Here is a 19,409-nt window from a genome sequence, read left to right as displayed (position 1 = left end):
TCTGTTAATCATCTCCTTGTTATTGTTACTTTGTTTTGTTATTTCAAGCAACTGAGTAAAAAAGTACGATTGTGCTAACTGCGGCAGATCTTAGCAGCTAAACTGCGGCCGGCGGAAATGAAACCTTCAGGGAAATGAAGGAAAGAAAGGGGCGAAAGAAGAAAGAACAGGGAAAGAAAGCACGTCGCTCACATCAGCTAATCTGCTTGGATACTTTGCGGCTATTCAAGACACTCTGTGTGCAAAAGACTGCAACTTGTGCCGTTTCTCCGTAGAAGGCCCTGCCGCCCCCGCTTCTATCCCCGCGTCCCCACATACTAGAAGGAGGAGCCGCGTAGCGCGTTCCGGTTTGAGGCTATTTTCCCCCTCGCCACGAAAACGGTCTATAGTAGATGGAAAAATCATGGTCTCCAAATTAGCAACTTTTTGAAATGGCAAAAACAGCCTTTTCTACCTCTAATAATATACGATTTTGTTTTTCGAGGAAACTACGCCCTATCTTGCAAAACTAAGGTTCATTCCTTTGTGTCTAGATACTTTCCCACCACATATAAACATTTCATTGGAAACGAAAAATGGTCATGGGAACTTGATTGCGTTTCTTATATGAAGGCACCCATATATACGCCGTGGGAAAGCCAATATCAAGGACGTATTTTTAAAATTCCATATTTCGAACGGCTGTGCCATAAGAAAATTTGAAATCTAGGCACACCGTCAGTAGAATTTATGTCGTTCGTTCCTTTTCGGAAGGTTCTTTAAACCCTTCCTGTTATGTAGTTTGGCGTAGAGAAGACCAGGAGGCGTACTTGAAGGACATATATATATATATATATATATATATATATATATATATATATATATATATATATATATATATATATACAGAGTAAAACTGGAACATGAAATGAATTTACAAAAAGAACACTCTGCGCTACTTTACTCTTCGACCTAACTGGTTAGAGCCTAAGCAGAACAGCCGCGTTACATGCCTACGCATGGAGCCCCAGCTCAGACTGGACTGAACTCTCTTGGATCACGTCTCATTGTAAACATTCACAAAACAAAGAAATAGGGGCGGTCATTTTCAGAGGCCAGCCCCACACATCAACTGTCCAATAGGAAATATACTATATGGGCACAGCCCCATGGGTTGGCCTTAGCCTCTAACCCAGGGCCCCACTAGCAATACAAATTACAAACAAACAAAACACAGCGAAACTTTTTCCCCTGTGAGGGTGTCGAACCCTCTCCTCTCGTGAGACTTTCTTCCCACTTGTCTCCCGCACACCGTCGCCTCATCCACGCTGCCGCTGCTGGCTGAATCCTTTCCACAGTGCATTGCCCCGCGCCTCCTGTGTTTACCACTACGAGCAACGACATAGAAAGGGAAAGATCAACCAGCCGCCATTCCGCAGGTGGCGCCGTATTAAAGGGGAGCTTCTGGCTTGCCCGCTCTGAGCACAATACCCGAGTCAACTCCTGAATGCTTCTTAGGGCGCGCTTTTGTCGCATCTGCAGACAGGATAAAATTCCTTTCGCACTGTTAAAATTTGCAGTGTAATAAAAAAAAGGTCAGAAGGGTCATTTGGGTGCTCGCTACCGGCCAGTACGAAGGGTGCCAAGATGCGTGCACCTGGCGTGCACCTGGCGTGCACCTGGCAGCACGTTCCGCTACGCATGTTCCCATGAATGACCTTCGGGCTAAAACGGTCCTGCAAATCCGGCGCCGAGGGTCCGGTCGGCTCCCCCTCACCCGCGGCACGCTTGTAGAAGGGGAACCGCTTTTACAATACCAGAAGCAGACAGTCGGGTGACGGCGCAGTGCAGAGACGCGCATCTGCAAGTGATTATACTAGGGCGCTGCCCTACACCTTCGGTGTGGCTTGCCTTCACTTTTAGTTATAGCTGCACTTGCTGAGCTGAATACTTAAGTTGAATACTTTATATTAGCTACGAATATAGCGTTGTTACGACACAATGTCCATTAATAAGTCTCAAATAATAAGGGGGGACTCTGCGGCCAAGTGTTTCATGCACTAAGTTTGATTGTGCTCGCTTCTAGTGCCCGTTGCCGGTTGCTCTTCCTGCAAGCTTGGTGACGTGGCCAATCTATCACCGATGCGTTATTGATATTATCGGGTCTACCGCCTATCGACGTTTCGCCTCCGAGGATTTACAGCGACGCCCTTTCCTGTGGCTCCGGGTGGCAACACCACACTGGCCTACTTAAAGGCAGCAAAAACCAACAGATTCGGGATTCTCCGGCTAAGTATTTCATGCACTAAGTTTGACTGTGCTCTTTTCTAGGTGAGTAACTTTTTTCTGATACAAGCCTAAACTTTGCTGTAATTGGCCGCAGATCCCAGAGAAACTCGCTGTCGTGCATTGCTGTTATCGGTGTTGATTTGAACACGTACCGCGTTCGCATTGGCTCTTTCCTTCAACACTGCAGAAAACACGCCCAAAAACGTTGTGGCTGAAGGCTGGGCGTAGTGCGCAGCATGAGAACGATTCTGCTTGCATTATGCATCTCGAAACTGTTGCTATGTTCTGGAAATGTATAACTGAACCCCGGTCCTGACTAACTAGAACTAATCTTGGAAACAATCAGCAACCTTGTGAAGGCTATCAGTTCTAACGTTTGGCAACGGAAGAAAATTGAATTGCAACTTGAAACAATCTCTTCGGGGATGCTTGACATTACCAATCAGTATCAATACTTGAATGAAAAATGAGTGAATTTACTGGCCTGACTGAGGAAGTGAATGCGATCAAATGTGATATATGTGTCCTGAGATCAGACATGAACGTGAAACAAGCTAGTGAAGGTTTTTCTGGTTTGGTTGATGATCTGAATAACCGACTTCGCAGGAACAACGTAATAATTAAAGGTTTACCTGGGTCTGCATCAAAAACCTGGAATAAAACGGAAAATATTGTTAGAACGTTGTTACGTACCCACTTGTAAGTGAAGGCTGGTGGAATTGAACGGGCTCTACGTATCCGGAAGTGTAATTCTGTATCTTGCCGCCATATTATTGTTAAGTTTTTGAACTACAAAAGCAAGAATGCTATTTTAGGACACACACAAACTGAAACATGTATCTGCGCCAAACGTATGGATAGAGGAAGATTTTTCACTAAACGTTCACCTCGCGCGGAAAAAGCTGAGCCTTCTACCAAAACAGGACTTGATGTCTCTAGTTGACACTTGCGATGCAAATGTTGTTTTGGGGACAGAAACATGACTTAACCCGCCCAAGCATATCAGACTCGGAACTTTTTTTTTCTAACGCATTTACAATTTATAGAAAAGATCGCATTGGCGCCAAACGAGGCGGCGTTATGATCGCAATGTCACATTCGGTACCATCTACTATGGTTGATGTAGATTCAGAGCTGAAAATATTATGGGTGAATATTGGTCTAAGCTTTAAAAAATCTTAGTTGGTACTTGCTACAGGTCGCCTAACTCCCGTCCTGAGTTCACTTGTTGTTCCCAAATGCTGTGTTAATTCTAGGAGGTGGTTTTAATTATCCAGGCATCAACTGGACTTCATATACTGCCTGCAGTGAATGTACAAATAAAGATAAATGCATAAAATACTTGCTATAGCTCACTTTCCTTGATTACAACAACTTATGACTTCGCCAACTAATGATATTGCAGTTTTAGACCTGTTTTTCACGACCCACCCTGTGCATTCCACAACAACGGTTCCAGTTCCAGTTCAGTCGTTCAGTCGTGTCCGACTCTTCGTGATCCTATGGACCATATCACGCCTCGCTTTCCGGTCTCTCACTATCTTTCTAAAATCACATAACTTCGTCGGCAGCGCCTCGAGGATGCCATCTAAACACCGCGTTCGCTGCCCACCTTTTCTCAGGTGACCCTCAATCTTTCCAAACATCAAATCTTGCTCAGGCTACAACGGTTACTGATAAAATAAGTGATCGAGCTTATTCCATAAGCTTAATGTAATGAATTCTGTGACAGGTTTTCTCTTCTTGGGCTCCAAGAGTACCTCGGAAAGAGACTGCAGCCATGAAATTAGGAGACGCCTGCTTCTGGGAAAGAGAGCAATGGTTAGCCTTGACCGCCTAGTAAAGAGCAGAGACATTAGTCTGCCAACCAAGATCCGTATAACTCGTGCTATGGTCTTTCCAGTTGTGATGTATGGATGCGTGGGTTGGACTGTGAAAAAGGCTGACCGCCGAAGAATTGACGCGTTTGAATTGTGGGGCTGGCGAAGACTCTTGAGAGTTCCTTGGACTGCAAGAAGATCAAATCAGTCCATCTTGTCGACCATAAACCCTGACTGCTCATTGGGAGGTCAAATTTTAAAGTTAAAGCTCATGCTACTTTGGTTATCTGATGAGAAGAGAGGAGTCGCTGGAGAAAGATTTGATGTTGGGAAAGGTTGAGGGTCGCCGGAGAAGGGGTAGGCAGCGAACGCGATGGTTAGATGGCATCCTCGAGGCACTGCAGATGAAGTTATGTGATGTTAGGAAGATAGTGAGAGACCGGAAAGCGTGGCGTGACATGGTTCACAGGGTCACGAAGAGTCGGACAGGACTGAACGACTGAACTGAGAACTGAATGCAATGAATTTATCCCCTTTTGTCACTGACTGGATCAAGGATTTTATATCTGATCATTTTCAACAATCGGTTATCATTAGCAAAAATGCCTACGCTCCAGTCTCATTAAAATCGGGTGTACCTCAGGGTTCCGTCTTAGGGCAGATTCTTTTTCACGTGTACATAAATGACCTACATTATAACATTGCCTTTAGTATTCTTTTGTTTGCAGCCGATTGTGTCATTTACAGTTCCATTAAAAGCCCTTATGACCACATTATCTTACAAGATGACTTAAACGTGATTTCTGAGTGGTGTAAAACTTCGCTAATGCAAGTAAATACTGGCAAAACTAAAGCTAAAAGGTTTACTAAAAAGCGACATGTTGTTCTTCATACCTATTTCATTTGAAACGATGACATTGAACATGTGTCATCTATTAAATACCTAGGAGTACATTTATCTTCTGACCTTACTTGGAATACCCATATTGAATATATTATGAACAAGACGCTAAAGCATTAGGCTTTCTAAAGTGCACTCTCTATCAAGCTTATGCCAAAACGAAACTCCTAGCCTAAACAACACTTGTCAGGTGTCAGCTTGAGTATGCATCCATAATTTGGCACCCTCAAGCCTACATAGCAACCTCCATTAAATCACTACAGAGTAAAGCAGCCAGGTTTATTGCCCACGATTATTTCTACCTAACTAGCGTAAAGGGTCTCAAACGACGATTTTTCTTATTTCCCCTTGAGACTAGGCGACGAAACGCCCGCCTATCTTTCATGCACAAGCTATATCATGGCTCATCAGACTTTCGAAAAACGTCCCTTGGTCCTGCACCCCACATATATACTCGTGTAGACCATCCGTTTAAAATAATCCGCATACATGCGCGCATAAATCTGTTTACCATTCACCACTGCTACTTGCTAATTCACAATGGTACAGTTTGCCAGCAGATGTCTGTACAATACTTTACCGTGGAACATATTGTCACCAGGCACGTCTAGATGTTAGGAGGCGATGGTACGTCGTAGCCTCAACAGTTCACCGTCAGAGACACACTCACAGGAGAACCAGACGTAGTTGTAGCGTCGTCTTTTTCCACTAGCCCAGCACTTCGTCATCGTCTCTTTCACTGCGTACCGTAACAACCCCCCCCACCCCGCGGAATAAGCACAGTCCCGGTGCGTAGACTACACAGGTGAGCGCGAGATATAAGGTTTGAGACGGGCGACATGCGCGACTTCTGGATGATGGTTTGCAGGAGAGTGGCGGTTCACAGGGACAATCTCGTACGTCACGTCGGTAAGTTGCCGCAAGACCTGGTAAGGGCCCACGTAGCGGGGCTGAAGTTTCTCGCACATGCCTACACGTCGAGCAGGGAGCCAGGAGGGTAGTAGGCGTCACGTTGCTGGAGATCGTAACGGTGCTTTTGAGAACGCTGGGACGTACGAAGGCGGTCTCGAGCAATATGACGGGCTGCATCAGCGCGGGCGATGGCATCAGAAGCGTAACTGCAGGAGGAATCGTCAAGAGGCAGTAAGGTGTCGAAGGGAAGCAGAGGGTCGCGGCCGAAGAGTAGATAAAATGGAGAGTATCCGGCGGTATCATGCCGTGAGGAGTTATAAGCGAATGTTATGAAAGATAAAGAGATGTCCCAGTCACGGTGACGGTCAGAAACATACATTGACATCATATCGGTCAGGGTACGATTAAGGCGCTCAGTAAGACCGTTCGTTTGTGGATGGTAGGCCGTTGTGAAGACGTGGCGCGTAGCGCATGTGCGCAGAAGGTCATTAACAACTTTAGAAAGGAAGCAGCGACCGCGATCGGTGAGCAGTTGACGAGGAGCACCATGAAGCAAGATGACGTCATGCAAAAGAAAGTCTGCAACGTCGGAGACACAGCTGGTGGGGATGGCTCTGGTTATGGCATACCGGGTGGTGTAATCGGTCGCTACGGCAATCCATTTGTTCCCTAAAGTGGATGTGGGAAATGGCCCAAGCAGGTCGAGACTAACGCGAGAAAATGGCTCAGTTGGAACTGCGAGTGGTTGCAGGGGCCCACTAGGGTGAAGAGACGGGGTTTTCCTGCGCTGGCACAGCTCACAGGCGGCGACGTAGCGACGAACAGAGCGGTAGAGGCCAGGCCAGTAGAATCGCCGTCGAACATTGTCGTATGTGCGGGACACTCCTAGGTGCCCTGCTGTAGGAGAATCATGAAGGTGCGCAAGGACAGCAGAGCGTAGATCTGTCGAGACAACAAGCAAAAGGTCTACACCATCTGGGCGCATATTGCGTCGGTATAATGTGTTAATAAGCAGCACAAACATACTGATGGGCGGACCGGTGCTGTCGTTGCGCAGGTGATCAATAATGGGGCGCAGGGAAGGATCACGACTCTGTTCGAGGCCGATGTGGAGAAAAATCGAAATCGACAAAACGCAGTCGTCAGCAGTATTGTCAGGAAGTTCAGGAGGGTCAACAGGGTGGCGGGACAAGCAGTCGGTATCTTAATGTAGGCGGCCTGACTTGTACACAACAGTAAACATGTATTCTTGTAATCGCAAGGCCCAGCGACCTAAGCGGCCAGTAGGGTCTTTAAGTGATGACAACCAACACAAGGCGTGATGGTCCGTCACTACGCTGAAGGGCCGCCCAAACAAATAAGGGCGGAATTTGGTCAACGTTCAAACAAGTGCAAGGCATTCGCGCTCCGTAATGGAATAATTGCGCTCGGACTGAGATAGAAGGCGGCTGGCATAGGCAATCACACGAGAGTGGCCGTGCTGGTACTGGGCAAGGTAGGCGCCAATACCATGTCCCCTAGCGTCGGTGCGGAGTTCTGTAGGCGCAGACGGGTCGAAGTGGGCCAGTACAGGAGGAGCGGTGAGCGCGGAAATGAACGTTATGAAGGCCTGAGCTTGTTCACGCCTCCACGAGAAATTCACGATTATCTGCAAAAGGGAGGTAAGGGGACGTGCTCGGTCAGCGAAGCTCCGAATGAAGCGACGGAAGTAGGAGCAGAGCCCGAGAAAACTTCGCACATCACTTGTATTACGTGGTGTAGGGAACTCGCGGACTGCACGAACTTTATCAGGGTCGGGCTGCACACCATTTTTGTCAACCAAATGTCCCAGGATTTTGATCTGGCGGCGGCGGAAGCTGCATTTTTTTGCGTTGAGTTGAAGACCGGCGCGGCGAAAGAATGCCAGTATCGTAGAAAGCCGTTCAAGGTGACTTGTGAACGTGGGAGAGAAAACGACAACGTGATCTAGGTAGCATAAGCACGTTGTCCACTTGAAGCCACGGAGAAGCGAGTCCATCATGCGCTCGAAGGTCGCAGGAGCGTTACAGAGGCCAAATGGCATGACCTTGAATTGGTATAGTCCGTCAGGGGTGACAAATGCGGTTTTCTCTCGATCCCATTCGTCGACAGCTATCTGCCAGTAGCCGGAACGCATGTCGATCGAGGAAAAATAGCTGGCACCATGCGAGCAGTCGAGGGCGTCGTCAATTCTCGGGAGCGGATAAACGTCTTTTTTAGTGATCTGATTGAGGTGGCGGTAATCTACACAGAATCTCCAAGTTTGATCTTTCTTTTTGACTAAAACGGCAGGAGACGCCCAGGGACTGCAGGAAGGCTCAATAATATTATTTGTCAACATCTTGTCGACCTCCTTCTGTATCACGTGGCGCTCAGCAAGAGAGACTCAATAAGGCATTTTGTGAATAGGGCTGGCATCACCAGTATTGATGCGATGGGTAACGACAGATGTCTGGGCCAAAGGTCGGTCACCAAAATCAAAAATGTCGCTGTAGGAAAGCAAAAGGTCGGAGAGAGCACTGGCTTGCTGAGGTGTCAAATCCGGTGCTATCATGAGAGTAAAAAGGGTCGAACGAGAAGCTGATACGGGGGGTTCAGACAGAGGCACAGGCTTGAGGGCAGGAACTTCGCAGTCAGCCAATGGAAGCAAATCAGCGAGTGCAATGCCATGGGGCAAAACTTGGACAGAGCGGCTAAAGTTAAGGACGGGAAGATAGGTTCTGTTATCCGTGACGGTCAGGACAATGTGAGGGAGTATGACGTTACGGTGGAGAACAACATCGGTGATTGGACAAGTGACGTATGTACCATCAGGAATAGCAGGAAACGAGGCCAAAGGAACATACATGGCAGCTTCGGGCGGTAGGCGGACAAGCTCGACAGAGCAGGGGCGTGGCTTGATATCTGTGCGGTCGGAGCAGAAAGGCAGGTCTAAGCGAAGGAGGCCACTTGAACAATCAATCAGGGCAGAGTGCGCCATTAAAAAGTCGATGCCGAGGATCACATCGTGAGAGCAGCGGTCCATTACTGTGAAGAGCACAGGTGTAGTTCGACCACAAATGCTCACGCGCGCAGTGCAAATTCCCACGACGGCAGCGACGCCTCCATCAGCGACACGGACGGCTGATGAGGAGGCGGGTGTGACGTTTTTGAGTCGGCGGCGAAACGAAGAGCTGAGGACGGAAATTTGGGCGCCAGTGACAATGAGGGTGGTAACAGGCACACCGTCTACACAAATATCTAGAAGATTGCGGCGATGAGCGAGGGTCAGCAGAAGATTTTCGGGCCGCGTCGTCAATGCAGCTTCACCTTCGGGAGCTGCATTGATCAGTTTTCCGGGAGCGGGCCAGAGAAGTGAGGGGACGAGGAACGGTGAGGTAGGGACGAGCGGGAACGGCGGACCTGGGGAGACGGCGATCGGCTGGACATGCGCGGGGATGGCGGGTTAAAGTCACGAGAGGGCGTATCACGGAGACAGGTTGGGTGTGGTCCGTAGGCGGTGCTGCGATCATGATAGTAGCGAGGTCGAGCTGGCGGAACCCAACGGCTGCGGCAATGGCAAGAAATGTGGCCGGCACGTGAGCAGTTGAAGCAGATGGGTCGGTTGTCCAAGGTCCGCCATTCTTCTGGGTTGCGGTAGCGTCGGGTAGATTCGGGGTATCGCATCGGGAAGGGCGCAGTCGGAGCCGCAGCAGCTACCACCGGAACGGTGGGCTGGACAGATGGCTGTGAGGACGGCTGACCAGAGCTGAGGCTTACGCTCACATTAATGCCCACGTTCGAAAATTCTTGGCGAACGACAGCTTCGATCAGTGCTGTAGCAGCATCCGCCGGCTGAGGTGTAAATGCGATGGGGGCCAATGGTCAAGTTTGGCTCATGGGACGGCTGCTGCAGTGTTGGCAGATCTTCGCACGAAGACGTAGCAACTGTGTTTGGCAAGCGGTCGAAGCGGGGAGCAATAAGACATGTTTAGCTTGCTCAAACCGCCGGCATACCTCAAGGACGGAGTCGACCGTCGTACAATCTTTGCAAAATAGAAGGTTAAAAGCGTCGTCAGCAATGCCTTTGAAGATGTGGCCCACCTTGTCACACTCGCGCATGGCGCTGTTCACTTTGCGGCATAGAGCAAGTAGGTCTTGTATGTACGACAGATATGATTCGGCCGACGACTGTGCTCGCGATGCCAGGTCCTTTTTAGCGCCGAGCTTGCGGCCGATTGGCTCGCCAAGAGATCCCGAAGCTTCTCTTTGCACATGTCCCAGGATGTTAGATCTTCTTCGTGCGTCTCGAACCAGACGCGCGCCGTACCAGCCAGGTAGAAAATCACGTTTGCAAGCATCAACGTTGCGTCCCATCGATTGTGCTTACAGACTCGCTCGTACATAGCGAGCCAGTCTTCGACGTCGATATCATCGGTGCCGCTAAAGGTTCCCGGATCGTGAGGCTGCGCAACGACGACAGTGGGGGCTGGTTATTCCGCTGTAGAGGTAGCTGCGTCGGACTGCATAGTGCTAGCACCAAGTTGGCGGCCACTACGGAGATCCAGCTTGTGGTATTGGTGTCTTATCCAGCAGCTCCACCAAGATGTTACGAGGCACGTCGAGATGCTAGGAGGCGGTGGTACATCGTAGCCGCAACAGTTCACCGTCAGGGACACACTCACAGGGGAACCAGATGTAGCTGCAGCGTCGTCTTTCTCCACTAGCCCAGCACTTCGTCATCGTCTCTCACTGCGTACCGTAACAATATTAAAAGAAGGTATCGGTTATGAGATAACAGAGTTCCTACAGGAAATATACTAGGATAGAAAAGTAGAAATTACATGTAAAGGGATAAGAAGTGCGGAAGCTGTCAAGGTATGCAAAGGATTAAGACAAGGATGTCCTCTATCACCGGGGCTGTTCATGCTTTATATGATAAACCTGGAACGGAGGATGCTAGAAAGTAACCTAGGTTTTAACCTGTCACATAGATTAGGTGGAAAGGCGGTATAGCAGCGCCTCCCCGGTTTGATGTATGCAGACGATAATGTGCTCCTAGCTGAAAGTCTGGAGGAATTGCAAACTCTAGTTAACAATTGCAGAGACGAAGGGGATGCCCTAGGCTTCAGTTTTAGCGCAGTTAAGTGTGGTCTGATGATTTTCAAAGGCTCAACTGATCAGGGTCTTAAAATACAGGGCCATAAAATACCCAGAGTAGGAAGATATAAATATCTTGGGGTATGGGTAAACGAAGGATGAACATACATTGGAAAGCATGTGCAATCACTTAAGTCCAAAGGGCAAAGAAATGCCGGTATAATAAAGCATAGGGCATTGTGGGGATACAACAGGTATAAGGCTTGCAGGGGGGGGGGGGGGGTATTAGGAAACAAATTATGGTGCCCGGACTTTCGGAAATGTGGTTTTGTGCCTAAAGTCAGAGGTACAGTCGACATTAGAAATAAATCAGAGAGCCGTCGGACGATTAGCACTAGGTGCCCACGGCAAGACCACAAATGAGGGGCTACAGGGAGATATGGCCTGACATCTTTCGAAGTAGGAGAAGCTCAGAGTAAAATATTATATGAAGAACGCCTGAGCAAATTCGACACTAACAGATGGGCAGCTAAAGTATTTAAATACCTATACCTAAAAAGCGTTCCTTCACAATGGAGAATAAAAACTATGAAACTAACCAGTAAGTGTCTGGTCACAAGGACGACGAAATAAAGAGCATTAAGCAACAGGTGAAAAACACAGTAGGTAAAAATTGGATAAATTCGATGGAAAGGAAACAGTGTGGAATTATACCGAAAGTGGAAAAGGCAGATCAGGACGGAAGCTTTTTTTGATAACTCAAGAGGCAGTGCCCTACGTTTTGAAGCTAGATCAGGGTGCATTAGAAGACGCCGCTACAAAAAGAAATTTAACAATGAAGATGACGCTTGTGCTGTATGTGGTAAATCCAGGAAAACAATTGACCATATTAAACTCGAATGTATAATGGTATCCATCCGGAGGTCGATGCATGCGCAGTCATTGTTCCTGAAGATCTAGTGTTTAAGAGATACCAGTGGCCGGGTGAATAAACCAGCGGTGGAAGCTAGCAACAAACGACTGGAATATTGATGTCTGAAAAGCAAAAAAGTGATAATGTTAGTAATGTAGAAACAAAATTTTCATAATAGAACGATGGTATAGTTATTCAATACAAAACCATATAAAATATAGGTAGACAAGAGTGCATTATAGCTACTGCTAACACCCCGTTTCAAAGGGGACGCTCCTATATCCATCCATCCATCCATCCATCCATCCATGGTTCATTTCTCAAGACTTTGGAAGGAATTCAACAGTAAACTGACTTAGTAGCTTTCGCAATAATGCTTTTTTCCTTGATGTGTAGTGCTGTATTTTGTGTTGTTCATTCTAATCTACAGTTCGAATATTATGCACGCGCATATCTCGTTTCTTAAGAGTGTGTAAAATTGCTTACGTCAAATAACTAGTTTATAAAAATATAGCGACCTGAATGACTTTTTTTACATTTGTCCCCTTTCTGATCCTAAGTGTATCCTAAGTGGCTGTTTCAACCAGTTTTTTTCACGTGACTACACCCCCCCCCCAACCGTTGCAATTCCTGAAAAGGCCTTTAGGGTATATAAATAAACAAATTAAAAAAAATTCCCAGAAAGGCCGCAGTGACGCGATTCTCTTAGTACTTGCAAGTGAAAGCTGTAAAGCTTACAAATCTACCCATTTATATGATCTCGTACAGATTTTATTCAAGCTACATTACACCTGATGTGCCCGGTAGTTTGAGCCAAGGATTAATAATAAACCATTAGAAACAGGCGATGAAAACCGATGGCACATTGCTGGCAGCCACTTAGAACAGCGCAATAATTTTTTTTATTTTGCAAGTAGAGAATTGAGGTTAATCTCTCTAAGTAATAAATATTCACTTTAGCAATAAATGGGATTTACAGAGTCGGCGAGTACTTACAGAAACCCATGTTTCAATATTTGCTGTAAGAAACCTCAGGTGTACCTTTTCTCCCGTCAGAGATAAATTCTGCTTAATGCAGATACCGAAATTGTTACCAGCCCATTCGTACACCTCAATTGTGCTGCTCTTAACATGATTTTGAGCGCACGAAGCAACCTGCCGCTATGATGGGTGGCCTTATGCAGAGTAAGGGTGATACGCTGGCGATGGCTGCTGGACGTCGGCCCTTAGGCGCACATGAAGGCGCGCATTACAGAGAGTGCGGCGCACTTTGCAATCCGGATAAAGACTATGTTGCTGCTGTTGTGGCTGTAGGAAGAAGGAAATGAAAATGCACGGGCCTGCTACTGGCTCTGTAGCTGGGCCACCTCCGCTGCCTCGTGCAGACAGAAGAGAGAAAGTAGAGGAAAAATAAAAAGGAGAGGAAGAGAAAGACGCGCGCCGCAACAGCCGTCACCCACGTCCACCTCATATGCGGGGGCGGGTGCAAGGACGGCCTACAGCAGATCAAAACTGATCGCTGGTTAGCCTCCGCCGCAAGCGGCGTACACTTACCGCCCCAGCCCCGTAGGGCCAGGAATAGCCACCCGTCACCAAAAAACGGTAAGGATATAAATGAGGGAAACATTATTTTTCAGCTGCAAAAAAAAAACAGTCTCGTTGAACAGTTGTGTTGGCGCGGACAAAGCAACCATCAGCAACTTATATGTGTACCGCTTTTACAGCCCTGTATAGCCAAGCCAAGGCCGCAATTGCATTCTCCGGCCATCTGAGTTGTATTTTTGGAGTTTCCCATTTTATCTGGCAAAAACAAAATTGCAGATGTGAGAGTTCTTTATCGCAAATAATGAAGCGTGGTTTGTGCCGGTACTCTTCAGCGTAGCAAATACCATTTATTGTTTAGGTCAAGATCCGTAATTGAGGTAAATAACGTCAAATACAAATTACAAACATAACCTTTTCTGTTGCCCTCAAGCTAGCTTCCAGCAATTTATAACTCAGTAAAACACATTGTTGGATTTGGTGTATTGCATGAAGAAAGAATAACCAGCAAAGAAGACGCACACAGGAAAAAAATTGCGAGACACTTTGGCGGCTAAAGTGGTGAAAGGCGAAAATCTGAGTGCCGCATTCTGCAACCCATTTGTTGCGAATGTGGCGGCGAATGATGCTTCGAGTAAAGAGGGTGACTACTGTTTCATACTCCTCTCCTCCTTTATGGCGTGGTACATGTGTGCGCGGAGAATTGTGACAGATAATTTTTGCTATCCTGTAGATCAATTTCAAACGCCGCTGATGCCTGCTGTGTTAACGCCTCCTAGACATCTGCGTCGGCTTCTCTTCGCTGTGTGGTGCGGCGTTCGACGAAGCGGCAAAAGAAAGGGCACACGGACGCCTGGATCAGACGCCTGGTGGGGTCAGCTTCGTATATGCATGAATCACCTTGTGACGTCATGACCTGTTGCGACGGTACATCGATCGCCCCTTGTAGAACACATCCAGCATGTCATTGAGCACATCTAAGTTCACCGCCGTTCTATAATTCGTCTACAGGAAAGTAAAGGCGCAGTATCTGTCACTTTCGCAATTTCGCTATCATTCTCACTGTGTCGCTCTACATGCACACTGTTTGGCGCACGCGAATGGATGTAAGACAGGAAGGTATTATTGGGCATACTGCTTATCAATGATTAATTGAAAGCATCATCTACACACATTAGGTGTTCGGGCAGCAAGATCCGCAACCTGAGTGGCTGCTAGTCCTAGGCAAGCTAAAATAATTTAATTCATTCTGTCATCGTGCAGTAGCCACAAAGTGATTGTTGCTTTTATTGTCATGTAAATATATTTTGTGTTTGCTTGGGTTGTCAAGACTGTAATAAAGAAGAAAAAAACGATCGAGGGCCTGGTGCAGTGGTATAGCGCTGGGGCTGGAAATCCAAGGGATGTAGGTTCGATCCCCCGGTGGGAGACAAGGTTTAATAATTTGTTTTTAAGTACTGATGGAATGGTGGTTGCGCATGACTTCTGGTTGGTTGCTTCGAATTTGGCGGCTGGTGACTTCATCCCGTCTCGAATAATCACAGCCGCGAAAGCGGGACACATTTTGTCCACGACAACGATGAGGCATAAAGGTTTTTGCCTTAAAATAGAGATGCAGAAAGAGAGGCCAGCCGCTTTCTATCTGCGTCTGTTTTCTTCTTTGTGAGTCTTCTTGGCTGGTTAGTCTTCCTATGTAACTGGAGCCCTTGGATCAAGTTAGTGTATCTGTAAAAACAGTGCACCTCATATTTAAATTCACTTCTGACATCATCCGTTGACTACATCACCGAAACTCGGCACTGATCCCACTGTAGGTCTTTACAATAATTGCCTAAGTCACAGTCTTTCATCTCTTTAACAGGCTAGAAATTATTCATATGAATACGAAATAAGGCCTAACACTTTCTTACGTATAATTTCTAGGATTCCTAAGGAGAGAAAGCATGTACCTGAGTGACGTCCTGTACGGGAAGGCAGCGGCGGCAGTCAGGCGATGTCTCGTAACAGTGAAGTAATGGGACGGTGGGTACAACGAGTAGGGAAACATGACATCTTTAACTCAGCCTAGAAGCTGAAAGCCGGAATAAGTAGCAGTGAAGCCTGCAAACCTAACAAGCTGTAAGAAAAGTGCCACTTTTAATAGAGTGGGTTTAGCCTGTTTTTATTATTTAAGAACAAAACAATAAAAAATTGCTGTTTAAACCTACCTTTGTCGATGCGCAGGCATTTTTAGGCAACATGCGTATGGGTTGTTTTTTACCTGCCCGGATAAATCACTATTTCTAATGCCACATAGAGCCCGCTTGGAGGAAAAGATGCGCATCTTAAAATACTAGCGCAGCACTGCTTTCCAGGTACAATCGAGCTGCAGACGTTTTAATGTGTAAACCATAGGCCATCGGCGAAAAGACCACTATTTATAAATGAATAGATCACCGAGCAGCGAGTACCGCCGAAGTGATTTGGCCATGTGTGGGTAACTCATGGCCCATGTACTACCCTAGCGCGGCAGTAGGCTGGCCAAGTCGGCCACACTCGTCTGCTCGAGGTCGATTGTCGACTATCGGTCGTTCTTAGGGAATTGTCAATCCCGTACCTCGGGCCGAGGTGGGTGGCCTAGGTCGACCCGATGAATTTTATTCGGCGATATTGGCAATGGCTCACCAAAACCGGAGTTGGCTACCCTGGTGAAGTAAGTGGCCGCAACCTCCCATGATTAGTCCTATCAAACCCCAGCCCTTAGTCACCAGAGGCTGCAGAAGAACTGACCAAGGCTGCGATCAAACATGTGACGCAGCAGGGGATGCTAAGAATTCCTGGCTCCGCTGGACACGCCGCCATTGGAAACTGACCCTGGCAACGTTTAACGCTAGAACCCTTGCTAGTGAAGCTAGTTTAGCAGTACTGTTAGAGGAATTAGAGGGTATGAAACGGGATGTCATAGGGCTTAGTGAGGTTAGGAAGCCGAATGAGGCATCATCATCATCATCAGCCTGACTATAACCACTGCAAGGCGAAGGCATCAACCACATTTCTCCACTTAACCCGGTTCTGTGCTAGCTGCATCCATTTTACCCCTGCGAACTAATTAACCTCAACCGCCCACCTAACTTTCTGCCGCCCCCTGCTACGCTTTCCTTCCCTTGCAATCAAATTTGTTACCCTCAGCAACCATCGGTTATCCTCTCTTCGCACTACATGTCCTGCCCATGTCCATTTCTTCTTCTTAATTTCCACTAGAATGCCGGTTACCTGAGTTATTTCTCTGACCCACTCTGCACGCTTCATATCTCTTAAACTTACCTCTACCATTTTTCGTTCCATAGCCCTCTGAATTGTCCTCAACTTAAGTAGAACTCTCTTAGTTAGCTTCCACGTTTCAGTCCCATAGGTGAGTACAGGTAAGATGCAACTGTTATATACTTTCCTCTGTAGCGATACCGTTAAGCTGCTAGTCATAATCTTTGAGTTTCCAAATGCGCTTCCAAGTGCATCCCAATCTTATTCTTCTTGTTATTTCCTTTTCATGGGGGGATCAGGCATATACTGTACTGAAGTTTTGGCAAGTACTGTGTTATCGAGGTTTACCGGACAGGCGAGAACTAGAAAAAAGGTTTTCTTGTCAATAAGTATATAGCGGGTGATAGAGATGAATTCTATAGTAATAATGAGAGTGTGGCAGGCATCGAAATTAGGCTTAATAAGCGGTATAAGCTGAAGGTTGTAAAGGCCTATGAACCTACATGTTGTTATGATGACCTTGCAGTTGAAAGCTTCTGCGAAGATGTAGAATCGGCAATGCGAAAAGTAAGAGTTAAGTTTGCGGGCTTCGCACAGAAGCGAGATTCCGAAGGGGCGACCAAGGTCAAGGGGCAGCTTGACGCGGGCCGATTTAAGACGGTCGCGTAGACGACCGCTTCTCGGAAGTGAGCCCAGAACACATGGCAGCGGACGACGCCGCCGGCTCTCTGTCCCGTGCCGCGAGGGAGGCAGAACAGTGCAGTTAGAGCACACAGCATAAGCGCAGTGGTTGTGGGTTCAGCGCTATTTGCTGTGTCCCCAGGTTCGAGTGGAGAGGGCGAGGAGGCCATAAATCCCTAAACGCTGCGTAACACGGGCCTGGAGAGAACGCGCTGTTGACATGTCTTCACGGGAAGACGCCTGTATGTCCCTTTGAATCCGGCGCCCACGCACGCAACCGACCAAGGGCAGGTATCGGAATGTTTGGGCCTGAGGTTTGCGCGTGTGTGTTTTTATGTATTTTCGGAAGTTTAACCGTCGATGCCGATTGTTTTTGTGACTGCTTGGCGCCTCTTGCGTGGGAAGATTTTGGAGAGGGAAAAGTTGCAGGTGCATGTTTGTGTGCGCAATCACTCGCCGCTTAGTGCGTCATTTGTGTGTGTTTGATTTTACATGCGTAGGAGAGGGTATATGTGGCACAATGAGTGGCCAGCCCATTTTGAAGGACTACATGTTATTGGCCACAGAGTGACTAGTCGTTGATTGGTCAACGGACTAGACTGGAATTTTGAGTGCTAAGGTAGGGACGTTAGAGGGTTGGGCTCGAAGCACGGTTCGGCTCAGACGAGAGTCGAGGGCGGACCGGTTGTTCGAGGAGGGAGGCTTGGCTGACGGAGGTCTTAAGGGATTCCGGCCTAAAGTGTAGCAGGAGGCCGAGGCCTAATTCTGCTAACCTCTGACCTCCGATCATTCACCAGTTGCAGTTAGCTCTCTATGTTTTGATGTCGCATCTGACGACGTTATTGTAAATAGTTTGTAAACAAGTGTAAATAAACGTGTACAGGCCGAGAAGGGAAGTCGTCATCCCCACACCGCAATGTGTCGCTGAGCCAAGGACGCAGCGGTGGTCACCAACACCACTCGGTACGAACGAAGGCAGCAGAAGAAACAGCAAGAAACCCTGCTGTGTAGAGAAGATCATCTATTCCCCAAACCTTCGCACTTTTAGTTTAACTGGCGCAGTCGAGACAGGATCAGCCCAGCGACTTCCTGCGGAGTGGCGAGAGATCGACGACGCCCCGCACCGATGTACACGGAGGGTGGCACACTATCTCGGTGAGCCAAGGCTGACCAAGAAGAAGTTTGAAGTCGGGTTGCCCCGTGAATCGACGCTACCGGCCCAGAGAGGCAGCGACATTGAGGCGACATCCAAGCGAGAGGTCTCAGAAGCCAAGGCTTCATTTACGACAACGCCGACATGCGAGAGGCTGCCGAGAAAGTGAGCGGAGCGCTGCGACAGCGAGACGACGGACCCCGTTCTGTGCGGCACCTGCGCGTGGAGACTTCGCAAGCTCCCCGGTCGACAGCCCGACAACTGAGTGAGTTTCTCCACTCTCATTTTACTCGGCGTATGCGCACGAGTCGCAGGTTAATTTAAAATAACGCACGATGGCTACATTTGGTTGGTGGAGTGATTATGACTGTGCATACGACGCTTGGTATGCGCCGATGTCAGAGGCTGAGCGAACTAAGGAAAAAGAGGAAAGGGAGAGAAGAGAAGCGCGGATCCGCGATCGCCTGCGACAGATAGCCATAGCCAAGGAACAGCTAAGGCAGGAAAAGAAAAGGCTTGAGGAAGAGCGCTTACGGAGGGCAGCGCGTGAACTACCGGAGCCGATGCAGATTCAGGCCAACACTCCTGCAAATTGCACTGATCAAACGCTGAACGAGGCGGTCGGTAAGGAGAGCGCATTTGAAGTTCGGGTTGAGGAGACGCGAGTTGTGGAATCAACCACAGATGTTGAGAGAGACGGGAATTCTCCTTTCCCTGAGTTAGAGGTGGGCTCTACGGAGGTACCTGTGACATTGAATGTCACCGATCAAAATGAGCAGGCTGATTCCAACAAAGCAGCGGAAAGTGATCACGATCTTAATGACCCAAAAGAGAGCAGAGATGCGAATTGTTTGGCTGGCGCAAGTAGTGAACTTGGGTTCC

This window comes from Amblyomma maculatum, unplaced genomic scaffold, assembly GCF_055883805.1.
Source record: "Amblyomma maculatum isolate TAMU_Amacu unplaced genomic scaffold, ASM5588380v1 scaffold_20, whole genome shotgun sequence".
Taxonomy (NCBI): Eukaryota; Metazoa; Arthropoda; class Arachnida; order Ixodida; family Ixodidae; genus Amblyomma; species Amblyomma maculatum.
This window is presented reverse-complemented; position numbering follows the sequence as displayed.